Source organism: Mus musculus, chromosome 2, assembly GCF_000001635.26.
Source record: "Mus musculus strain C57BL/6J chromosome 2, GRCm38.p6 C57BL/6J".
Classification (NCBI taxonomy): domain Eukaryota; kingdom Metazoa; phylum Chordata; class Mammalia; order Rodentia; family Muridae; genus Mus; species Mus musculus.
Genome location: NC_000068.7, coordinates 93065249 through 93077917, shown reverse-complemented (window position 1 = coordinate 93077917; position 12669 = coordinate 93065249).

Genomic DNA, 12669 nt, shown 5'->3' with positions numbered 1-12669 from the left:
GTGGTCAGCACGGTAAGTTCTTACTTCACCCTGCATGTTCACAGTGGTCAAGCTGAGTTGCTTCAACTTCTATGCCGTCCAAAAGCAACTCCAGTTTTATTTATAAGCCCAAAGGTTACAGGGCCAGAAATCAAAGCTCATGACTGTCAAACTATTCCCAAGCTTCATTGAGGGAAAGTCAGCAGAGTGGCGAAACTCAGTCTCCTGGGAAAATCATACATTCTCTAGAAAAGGTCTCGAGTGCTCAAGGGGTCGCCGGGAACCTGATGAAGGATGGGTGGTTCACATGCTATATAAATGACAGTGGCGGGCTGCAGCTCAGGAGTCAGGGCTGCATTTTCTGATGTAGCCATAAAAGGAAACAGAGAGAAGGAATCTCTCCATAGAAGGATGATGGTGTGTCCCAGAGTGTGCACCATGCTGCTCTCTGAGGGTGTCCTGGACGGCAAGCGGGCAAGCATGCTATGGGTGCATTCCATACTCCAAGGTTAGGGAAAGCCTAGCTTGGAAGATGGGGCTTTTTCCAGGAAAATACAGGCTTCTGGTCGCCAGAGGAACAAGGAAGGGTGTTCCTGGCAGACATGGTAGTGCATGCCTTAAATCCCAGTGCTTAGGATGTAGAAGCAGGAAGTCCTCTATGAGTTCGAGGCCAGTCTGGTCTACATAGCAAGTTCTAGACCATCCAGGGCTACATAGTGAGACCCTGTCCCAAAGAAAACAGCAATGTCTGCAGTGTCAGGCTCACTCTGGGATTGCTGCTTTGCCACATAACCCTTTGTGTTCTGTCTCTGTTCACATTGCAACATGCACAGTGTGAGGAGACTCCAGGCTGTTGGAGGTCTGCCCTTCCCAACTCTTCCTGGCCAGCCTGCCCACTTGCAGCTGTTGGCTCTGGAGGCTGGGAGCCTGAGGGTAGCCCAAGGCAAATATGTTTTTTTTTTTTTTTTAAACAGCCATTTAAGGAGATTTTGTCCCTAAACAAGCACTCTAAGCCACTGCCTTTGCCCCCGGGGATAGGAGCACAGAGCTCAGGTTAGAGGCACCCAAAAGGGGAGACAAACAGGGTGTCTATCCAGACCATGGACTCTCCAAGGCCTTATCCTGAGACCCCAAGTCCCACTCACAGGGCCGTCAGGCCTGGGGCTGTTCCTCGGTTGTCTGCCAACTTGTACAGGAAGAAAGCCAGAGTGCCGCCTTGACTGGTCAGCAGGAATGTGGCTTCTATTTTCCGTCTTGAACTTCACTTTGCTATTTTTTACTTTTTATTAGGAAAGGAACATACAGAAGAATGTGCCAACACAGGCACATTTTAAAGAATACGTTGATTCCTGAAATAACAGATGAAGGCTTGCACCCCTCCACTCAGCATGAGAAACATCACAATCACCTTCCAAATCCCTGTGACCTGCCCCAGTCGGTCACCGGTCAGTCCAGTACGGGAACAGCCAGCTGCCCAAACACAAAGGCAGGCTACCTCTGTAGGGAAAGAAAGCTGATAGCACCAGTGCATGGCTGCCACTAGGAGGCGCTCGAGTCGCCAGGAAGGCCTTGTGAACATAGAGGCCAGCGCAGCATTTTTCAGGCTCGGGGACCCAAGAAGCCTGTTTTCTGCATGCTGTCCTGAGTGCTCCAGGTTGGCAGTGAGGAGCAGTATCTTCTGGGAAAGGGAGTAGAGATGGACATTCAGTCAGGGGTTGGGGTGGGGGCTGCAGGGTGGCAGGCCTTTGTCTAGTCGGAGGCTGTTTGTCAGCTGGTCTCATCTTGCTCAGTGTTAGTAGTGTTATTTCTTACAGCTTGCCTGTGATATCTATGTCAGCTGTGTCTACACTGCGGGACAATATGTTGGGAATCACCACCACCACCACCACCACAACCACACCCCCGGGGCTGTGTCCAGACCACATCTCTGTCATCTCCATCGCCTCTACACCACAACAGCATGGTTTGTCCATGTCTCCACACTCCCACAGCCTTGTAGGAGGTCACGTGTGCTCTGGGTGCTCCATTGTGGGCGAGCATCTGTGGGTACAGGGCTGTGGTTGGGGAGCAACAGGAGGCTATTTAAAGAGTGGAGGCCTAGCAGCCCAAGAGCTGAGCCGCTGCAGAGCCAGAGCTATAGGGGAGCTGGCTGAGGCCTGCCTGCTAAGCCCTGCAGGAAGCACTAGCCTGAGTCACCTAGCAGGGGGGTGACCAGAGAGCCAAGGGTCAAGGAGCTTGGAGCCAGAGCAGGTCAAGGACAGACAAGACAGTCAGAAGCTGGTTCTCCTGACCATCACCCAGTCAATTTCAGACAATTCTGACATGGTACTAAACAGTAGATGATGCTGGTCAGGGAGGAGACTCAGTCCACATAAAGACAGGGGGCTGTGTGCAAACGGAGCTTGGAAGCTCAGATCCTTATGCTCATCTGAGTGCTGGAGTCACAGGTTAGCAGGTGCAGGTGACAAGAGGTAGGTGCTCACCACCCAAAAGGTGTGCCGTGACCTCCGCACAGGTGACTTGCCCAAGCTGTCCTCCACTCTCCTCTGTCTTAGCATGGTTCCCAGAGAGTAAGGGTCTGGCCTGTGGGGGGACCAGAAGATTGAGGGGTGAGTTGTTCAGGAAAGGAGAGGGAAATGGCAAAGGAGAGAATTTTCAGGAAAGGGAGAGGAAGAGGAAGGAGCAGGAGGAAGGAGAGAGGGCAGGAAAGACAGGCCATTTGAAGGATTTGAAAGGGTGGGACAGAGACAGAGGGACAGAGGGACAGAGGAAGGGATGGAGGGGTGATGACGAGGAAGACAAGCCCTGCTTGCTCAGTGCCGTTTAGAAGAGAGAGTGATCAAGTCAGGACCACCAGAAACATTGTCCTTGTCTAGCTGACAGTGCAGAGCTGGAGGAAACCTTGAGATGAAGACTGGACAGGGCTCTCCAGTGGCTGGCATCCCCTGCTCTCACCCTTTGACACAGTGGGATCACACCACTGTGGGATCAATAGGGAGTCATCCAGGGCTAGGTCACTATTCCCCACCCCAGAAGGAAGTAGCGGTGATGTGTCCCTGACCCAGGCTCAGGGCCAGGACCCTCTTTGTCCACCTCCCCTCTCTGTTCCCTCTAGTCCTCAGTGTTTTCAGGCCTTCTCCCCAGAACCACCCCACATTGGTTCTTTCTACTCCCTGCCAGTTGCTGATCACACTGTGGACAGACAGAGGGACTAGGCAGTGAAATGACATGAGGATTCCAGCCCATCTCCATGGTGGGCATGGCTATCTCTCCCTCATTGCCTCTTCTCTCCTTCCTGATGAATGCCACTTCTGATTTTGGGTGAGGAATATCGCTTCTCAGATTTAAAACTGCATCTCCCAGCCTCCTTTGCAGCTAAGTATAATCACATGACTAAATTCAGCCAACACTATATAATTACAACTCTTGGGGCATGTCTCTTCCCAAAGGATAGGACAGCTGGGGCAGCCATCTTGAGTCATGAAGTTGGTAGTAAGCAAATTAGAAGGAACTGGGGTGCCCAGTGATGGTAGTACTGCCCCACTGCCCCATTGCCCCACTGCCCCCACTGCCCCCACTGCCTCAGGATGATGCTGTCTTCAGTGTTCTCCATCACTTGCATAGAGTCGTGATCTTACATGGCAACATTTTGAGCTTGCAGTATGATTTTGTCCTTGTCATCTTCTGTCTCTAGACTTCCATTGACCTCTCAACAGTGGACATTCCCCACTTCCAGGCACCTCTGAGGGCCCTGCTTGTTTTGATGTTTTAAGGTTGGTGGGCGCTGACTTCACAGATGAACAAGAGAATGGAAAGGCCTTAAATGCACCTCACAGGGGCCCAGAAGGCTCGGCCTGAGGAAGCCTGCTCCCCTCTGCCACCCATGCAGCTCCCTCCATATTCCAGCTTCTCTGACTTCCTTTCCAGGGCACCAGGCTCCTGACCAGAACAGGATTTCACACCCACTTTCCTCAGCTAGACCACTCCTCCCTAACTGCACCTAGGCCTCTGCTCACCATCAGCTCCTTAGGAAGGTCCCCCAACTCTCCTTGAGACTTGACTATCTACTGCTCTTCCCTTCACAACCATAAAGCTGGGAGTTGTTTTGCATCTTGTGTTTCAGGCTGGTCTCAACTCTCTTGTTAGGTGGGGATGATGTTGAACTTGAGATTTTCTTGCCTCCACCAATCAAGCTCTGGGATTACAAACATGTGTCACTATGCTCATATTTATGCATTACTGGAGATCAAACCTGGGGCTTTTGCGAGTGGTAGGCGAGTACACTACTGACCAAGATACATCCCCAACTCTAGAAGTTTGATTTTGTTTTTGTTTTATAGCACTTGCTAATAAGTAAATTTCCCCTTCCCTGTTCATTGGTTCTCTTTTTATGACTCTTCCTAGTAAAATGAGTCTGGGTACAGTGACTTCCCACCTAGCCTTAAGAACCTGGTGCACACCAAGTCCACAGACAAAGACTTGGCTAATAGATACAGGTAGACCAGAAAGACTAGATAGGCCCACAAGCTGATTAAGCCAGTGCTGATACTCAAGGAGACTCACCCTAGCTCTCTTTTTGTCCTCAGATCAGTTCTCAGATACAGAGTCCTGAGGTCAGATTACCCCCACCCCCATCACTAAGCCCAGAGCTCTGAGCAGTGGGGCTGAGACCTGAATTCAAGGGCCCTGGATAGAATCCGAAGAACCTCAGTGCTTTAGCCAGACCTGAAGATGCTTTCAGATAGCCAAGTGTCCCTCAGGTCCCTAGTACTCCTACTCAGCCTTTTCTCTCCCCACTACATCCCTAAAACCTCACACCGTGCACAGTTCTTCTCTCCTCTCACACCCTATGGTCCTTCTTTCCAACTCATGCCCCACATCTTATATTTCCCATAGCCCTGCTCTTTCTACACAGCCCTGCTAGGCTTTCTCCCCCGCACCTTCCCACTGGCCTGAACTCCCCTTCACCTCTTAAGCAACCAGTTTTCTAGTTTTGATGTTCAGCATCTCTCATCTTCTCTCTCTGAGATGTTTCTTGAAGCCTGAGAGAATCAGAGGGGTCATGGGGAACTGGCTTCTTCAAGACAGGTAAGGGGGTGCTGCCCCTTCCCAGCATGCCCCTGACAGGCAGGCATCTAAGCTATCTTCTCATCTCTCATGAACCTACCAAGCCTACAGGGAGACACTAGAGACCATGCACCAAGTTCCAAGGTCTTTTGAGCCTCAACTTCTCATATAGAAAGTGAAGTGTTGGGGATAGCAACATAGCAAGGTGGTTGAGAGAGGAGCAGAAGGAGAAGAGATGGGAACTTTTGGGGGCTCCAATAAAGGGTATGCCTCTCAACAAAATGGAAAAAATTGTGATCTCCATGCTGTGGGCAGCCCACAAACTGGGAGTGTACATAGATTCTTTCAATGTCTGAAGTTCTTCGGCTTTTATTTTTGGTAAAGGAAAAATCAGTGGTTCTTCACTGGGCTTTTGTCCTGAACCAGGCAGATATTCAAACATCAATGCAATGAGGACTTTGCCATTAATTCCATTTACCAGATGAGAAAACTGAGGTTCAGATGGGGGAAAAAAATCACACAAAGTCACACAGGGATGATGGGAATCGAATTCAGGTAAGAGCTTGAGCCATTTAACTCCTACGAATGCAGAAGGCTACAGTTTTTATTCTCCCCATCCATGGTTGGCACTCCGCTTGCCCTGTGATGGGGCCATGAGGAAGCTTCCAGGGCTGCATACAGAGACTGTGGATAGGGCTAGCAGACAGTGGGAATCCTGGCCTGTGATATGGTCTGGTCTATCCACAGCTCTGGGGGGAAACATTCATAAGTTGGGGGTGCCTGCTGATGTGGAGGGGAAGGGGACAGCAGAATGATTGTCCAAGGGATTGGACAGGCAGGGGAAAGAGCTGTGCAGCCAACGTCACATCACCGGCAGAGGGCCAGGTAAATGACAGAACAAAGTGTGCTGGCTGAGGCCGAAAATGAAAATTCGTTCCTGGCTGCCCCAAGCAAATCTTTTCAATTCCCAGCGGCCAGCTCAGGCAGAGGAATTAGTCACTGAGAGCGCGCTTCAGCACCGCGGACAGCGCCCGCCTCCTTCCCAATGCTCACAGCTCCTGACTCTACAGGCACCTCAACAAACACAAGGCACAAGGCAGAGCTGTGCTCCACTCCCCACCCCACCCCACCCCCGACTCAGCCTGTAGTTCAATGGGTCAGGGAACCTCACTGGAGTGTAAGAGTTGTTCTAGCCAGAATAGAATTTGACACATATTATCATACTCTGGGTGACACTGAGGTGACCACTGTGTGTCTTCTCCCCTCCCCCCCCCCCGACACCACAGAAGGAAGGGTGCAGATGCATCAAGGTCTTTTTTGTAAAGCTCTAATTAATGTTGGAGGCTAGAAAGCAAAAATTGACAAATAGCTTGTACTTGCTGCTTAGCAGACACCAGGCACTACAAGCTTGACCCAGGACAGGGGGATGGTAGCTACTCCTCTACTCCTTAGTCTGTTTCTTTACCTACCAGTTAATGGGGCCCATGGTCTGTCTGTGCTCCTGAATCCGTGAAGCGGAGGAGTAGCTGGGGACTGTGTCTTGAAGCTGGAGTCAGGATTCCTGACTAACCACTGCTAAGATGAGGAGGTGAGAGAGAGAGAGAGAGAGAGAGAGAGAGAGAGAGAGAGAGAGAGAGAGAGACAGAGACAGAGACAGAGAGACAGAGAGACAGAGACAGAGAGAGAGACAGAGACAGAGAGAGACAGAGACAGAGTCAGAGACACACAGAGAGACAGAGAGATAGAGAGACAGAGAGAAAGAGACAGACAGACAGAGACAGGCAGACAGACAGACAGAGCCCTGAGCCCATCTTGGTTCTGTAAAGTGAAAAGCAAGGAAGTTGGAAAGAAGAGAAGAACTGCGGTCTAAGGAACTTGGTACCCCATGGTAGGTGTAGGAGAGGTTTACAGGGAGGGTGTTAAGGACAGAGTGGCAAAGATGAGGCCAGGAGTCTTGAAAGGTGGTCCCTTGGGGGTATGGCATGAAGCTAGGGATTTTGATCTTGAATCTGCTGCTCTACAGAGGAGCCCTGAAGTGTGTGTTGAGTGATGCTTAGGGCTGTGTTGTGAGGTAGATGATTGGAAGTGACCACAGTGGGTCGTGAGCCCAGCAGAGGTCCAGTGAAGGAAGACCTGTGATAGGATGGTGTGATGGTGTGTAAGGGACGGCCATAGCACTCGAGAAGCTCATGTCCCAGGGTCAGGGTTCCTGCTTTGTCCTGGCCTCACAACAGAGTAAAAAGCCAGGCTCCGTGTGTGTGTGTGTGTGTGTGTGTGTGTGTGTTTGTGTGTGTGTGTATGTGTGTGTGTGCGTGCGTGCATGCTCTCCCACAGTGCTCAGACCCCTCTGCTCTTACTTTACATACGACTCCTACAAACAATTCCTGGCAGGCAGAGGCAGCAGCTGGACAGCAGTGCAGATTTGCTATTAGGAGCTGTGCAGAAAGGAGCGGACACATAGATCAGGACCTTCTTTAAAAGAGAAAACCCAATGAAATGGCCTCAGTTTTTAGAAGTATCAACGCAGCTTACAGAGTTACCGTACTTAATAGAGTCAGGGAATTTGTCATCTTCAAAAGTTATTTCTACCCAAAGTGCAAATGAAGAAGATGGGGTGGTGGTCCAGTTACTAAAGCGCTGGCCTCACGAGCACAAGGACCTGAGTTTGGGTCACCAGGGCTCATGTAATTAGCCAGACATGGTGGTGTGCACCTGTGCTCAGAGCAATGTTGACATGACAGGAGACATGCTGACCACTAAGAGCTTGTGAAGCAGTGAGCTTGGCCTTTGTCACAAAGCTCCAGGCCAATAAGAGACCCTATACCAGCTGATGGTCCTTGAGGTCCAGCTTGGCTGATGGGACCCAACATACCTACTCCATGGGAGGATGTTGGGGAGAACTTCCTGACAAGGAGGGGTGAAGACGGGCTACACAGCAGAGATTTACAACCCTTCAGACCCTGAAGGGTTTTCTGTGGGGCCTTCCTGAGCCATGGGCTGGGCTGTCGGCTGGGCTGAGAGTCACTCCGGTCTGGCTGGATGTGAGCCGCGGTCCCAGGGGTCTCTTCCTATCCTAGTTCTATACTAGTGGTGGTTGTAGCTGCAAGCTGACACAGCTGGGAGAATTGCCCAGCCCTTAATGCACTTTCCATGGGCTGACACAGGATAAAGCACAAGAGTTGGGGTCGGGGGGTCCATCCAGCTGCTCTTAGAAGCCCCACTGTCTGTCGAGCAGGCTTCCCTTCTGAGTCAGGCCACCATCTCCTCGCCCATTCCACTGGTTCATTGGATCTCATTTGTCTGTTCCATCCACATGAGGACACAGATGCATGCTGGGAGCCTCAGCTGATACCCAAAGTGCAAAGTGGGCTTTTCCCATAGGAAGCTGGTAGCTGACCCAGAGGAGAATCTAGGAAAGTCTGAGCTCAGACAGTCCGGGAAGGTTTCCTGGTGATGACTGAGCTCAGTGTGTCACTGGGGCTAACAGGAAGGTGACTCTAGAGAGTGTGGCAGGGTTAACTTGTAACACAAGTCTCTGTTCCCCAGCTCAGGATCCGTCAATGTCTGAGTTACACAATAGCCTGTGCATCTATCCTCATTTCTTACCTGGACAGATCTTGAGACAGGGTAACCAGCTATATCTGCTGGACCAGACCCAGAATGACAATCTGTTGCTATCTATCCCCTGCCTGTCACCCCCAAAAGCCCAGAAGCTGGGCCCAATGCAGACTCCAGGACCTACATTCCACACTTGGCCCTTTGACACCATCTGGTGGTTTGTCTGTAAAATGACAACTGGCCCATAAAGGGAGTTTGTGAATGAGGGACGCACAGAGGAAGAGAAAAAACAAAAACCTGTTGGGTTGATTCTGTGGATTGCTTTGTGCTGTGAGAGAGGTAAGGTGTCTTGGCCCAGGCCTTAGCAGACATAGGACTGTGTGGCCATCACCACCTCTGAGCTGAACAGTGGATAAATAAACTCAATCAAGCATCAGCTCTAGGAGAAGCTGGCAACAGTTATGTCCATATCAGCCATGTACAGACCTTTTGTCCTCAGTATGCACAGCACAGCACAGCACAGCACACTACAGCACAGCACAGCACAGCACACTACAGCACAGCACAGCACAGCACACTACAGCACAGCACAGCACAGCACTGCACACACAGCACAGCACAGCACAGCACAGCACAGCACAGCACAGCACAGCACTGCACTGCACAGCGCAGCGCAGCGCAGCGCATCACAGCACAGCACTGCACAGCACAGCACAGCACAGCACTGCACTGCACAGCACAGCACAGCACAGCACAGCACTGCACTGCACTGCACAGCACAGCACAGCACAGCACAGCACTGCACTGCACAGCACAGCACTGCACTGCACTGCACAGCACAGCACAGCACAGCACAGCACAGCACAGCACAGTGGGACAGTTATGTTCAAAGCACAGGGGTTTTGTTATTTTGTTTTGTTTAGGGGTGGTATGTGTGTGTGCATGTTTGAGAGATGCTCTCATGTAGCCTAGGCTGGCCTAGAACTTCCTGGGTATTACAGGAAGACAGTGAACTCCCCACCCTTACCTCTAGGTGTGTGCTATCATGCCCAGCCTGGTGTGTTGAGACAGAGTCTCAGTCTGTAGCCCAGGCCTTTCTGTAATGCACTGTGTCTCCCAGGCTTTGAATAGTCCACACTTCTACCTTAGCTTCATGAATTCAGACTTTCACATAGCCCAACTTGGCTTTGAACTTCTGATCCTCCTGTCGCCACCTCCCATGTGTTGAGTCTATAGCCATTTGATACGAAGTCAGCTTGGCATTTTGAGACAGAATTTCACTTGGTAGCTCAGGTTGACCCGGAGCTCATTATGTAGCCCAGGATGAACTTAAGCACTCCTCCTGCCTCCACATCCTGAGTCCCAGGGTCACAGGAGTGCCATGCTTCCAGCTCATATTAGTTATTACAAATAATCCATGAGGTCATTAAAAAAATCTACAAAAGGATTTTCTAGAAAACACTGAGCACGTGCAGACTTTAGCATCTCAGGGGGATTCCTACAGAGCCCTCCATCCTGTCACCTACTGAGGATTATACGCAACTCAGAAAAGTAACCCATGACCACGTGCTGTGGCAGGTTCCTATGACCATGTGCTGTGGCAGGTTTGGGAGCTGTGAGATCTGCAAAGAAGGGTTTTAGCTCAGAACCCGGTACAAAACCATGACAGAGGGAGGGCCATGGTTACCTTAAGGATGCCCAGCATGTTCAAATACAACCACAGAGTCTGTAAACTGGCTGGCTTTTATAGCAGAGGGACTGGGAGTCAGTGAGACCATGTCCCTCTTGTCCCTTCCAGAACCAAGAATTTTCCACCTGGGCCTGCCTTGCTCTCTGGGTCCCAGACTCAGCCAGATCCAAGGTAGCAGGGCACAAGAGCCATGCTAATGGAGGGCAGCATAGGAGAGAATGGGAGGGAAGAGGCAAACAGAGCTCGGTATAGGCTCAGGTTCCTCTGTGTGACCTGGGTCAAGTGCTTCTCACGTGTGTGTTGGTTACACAGGGCAAGATGTGTTCCTCCTGCCATTCAGGGTTTCCTTAGAGATAAGCAGGGTGTGAGATGAGGACCCTCCATCTGTCTTCTGACCTTTCAAGGAGACAGGGGCCTCTTCATTTTACAGGCAAGTAAACTGAGTCTTAGATATCACAGGCTAGCTCCAATCTACCTCCAGCCCAAGACCTCAGCCCAGAGAAAGAATAAACATAACCCAGAAAAGAAGGGACATTGATGAGAAGGGACCCTACAGCCAGACCAGAAACCTAGGGACACAGAGTAAGCAAGACAGCGGGTGTGGCCAAAGACACTCATGGGTCAGGGTTTTTGTTGCCACCTGAGGCCGACTCAGACCAGATTTTGGGTTGGGTCCTTGGGACAGTGCCACTCTCTAAGCAGCCCTCCTCCAGGGGACCCTCAGGCCTGGCTCCTCCCCTGTACTCTCATCCTTCATGGCCCCAAGTCCCATGTGCTGGTCTGTGCAGGTGCTACAGTGAAGCTCAAAGGGAGGCTTACAGTTGAGCAGTTATTTTCTGTCACCATGGGGACTAGAAGACAAGTCAAGGCAATGGTTTGATGACTGAACAGATCCACTACTTTGTTCTCTCATGGGGCCATCTTGCAATGTCCTCAGGAGCTATAATGGGAACAGCTCTCTGGTCACGTTTCAGATTAACAAACATCAATTTCAGACCTCTATTCTCACTATCTAACTCACCCTGGAAGGCCCCACCTCCTGACTCCATCACATCAGTGAGTAGGAGCCAATGTATTAGCCAGACTACAGCATCCCATGGCTTCCTGAGGCCACCCAGCCTACAACCACCTCAGGACCCAATTAGTGCAAACCTTGTTTTTCAGAGGAGAGATGCTTCTTTGAGGCCACCGAGCATCACTTATTGGGACACCAGGCCTCAGAGGTTGGGACTGTGGGTGCCTCTGACTCTACTATGTGTCTCTCTAGTTAGGACACCATCAGAGCTGGAGAAAACTGGCTCTCCTGATCCAGATTCCCTGAAGGACAGCCCTTCTAGACAAAGACATGGCCTAGCCTACTATCTAGGGGCCATGTTGAGAAATGTCAGGACAAAGCGCCCTTCTCTGGTATCCCTCTCCATGGGGCAGACAAACGGGGTGGAGTTGGGGGATCAGGAGCTCACAGCCTTCACCAGAAAGTCCTTTATTCTGGTATACACAGTCTCTGAACCCCCTCCAAAGTGCCTGGCATTAACCCCCCCACCCCCAGAGTTTAGGGTGAACTTGATAGAGGTCTCTCCCCGAGTCAAGTGTATATGGGATTATCCCCTTTCATAGGTCTTTCCACGCTCTCTTGAAGGTGTCCTGGAACTGGGTGGCCTCCTCTGGAACTGCACAAACTAGAAAAGTTACCTGTGCCCCATAGGCCTCAGGCTCACTTCAGTCCTGCTGACCTTGGCCCAAGGTTGGCTGTGTCCACAGACTTGTAGGACTCTGTCTCCCTCCATGTGCCACTTTCAGGCAGCCACCCACCTTGGAGACCCCCAACCAGCTAAGGGCTCTCACCTGGAGAGGCTCACCAGGGTCTCAGAAGCCATGGTGTGATGCCTAAATATCACCAAGGTGGTACTGCACACAGAGGAACATATCTGGAAAGGATGGACACACTAGCCCAGAAAATGGCAGAGTGGCAGATGCCAGGCCCTGGCTCAGAAGCTCCCAGGTTTGGGGGTGGCCATCACTACCTCATCTGCATGACCATGACCTCGAACAGTCTGCATGCTACTTTCTATGACAGAGGATAGTTTTAGCTGAGAGAGTCCATCTATCTCAGATGTAAAAGAAAACTTGCTACAGACAGAGATGCTCTTTAAAACCCCATGGGGCACACCAACAAGGTTTATGGGACAAAGGGGAGGCTGCAGTAGGTGTCTGCCTTTTAGAACATACCCACTTGCTGCTGATGGGTGGATAGGATGGGATGCTGAATCTGTTGGGCTTACCAGCTGGCTGTCCAACTCTGTTTAGTGTCAGTCCTCTATGATCTTAATAGAAGTCGTGGACTGTGTGCAAGTTCCCCTCCTGTGGAGGCTCCA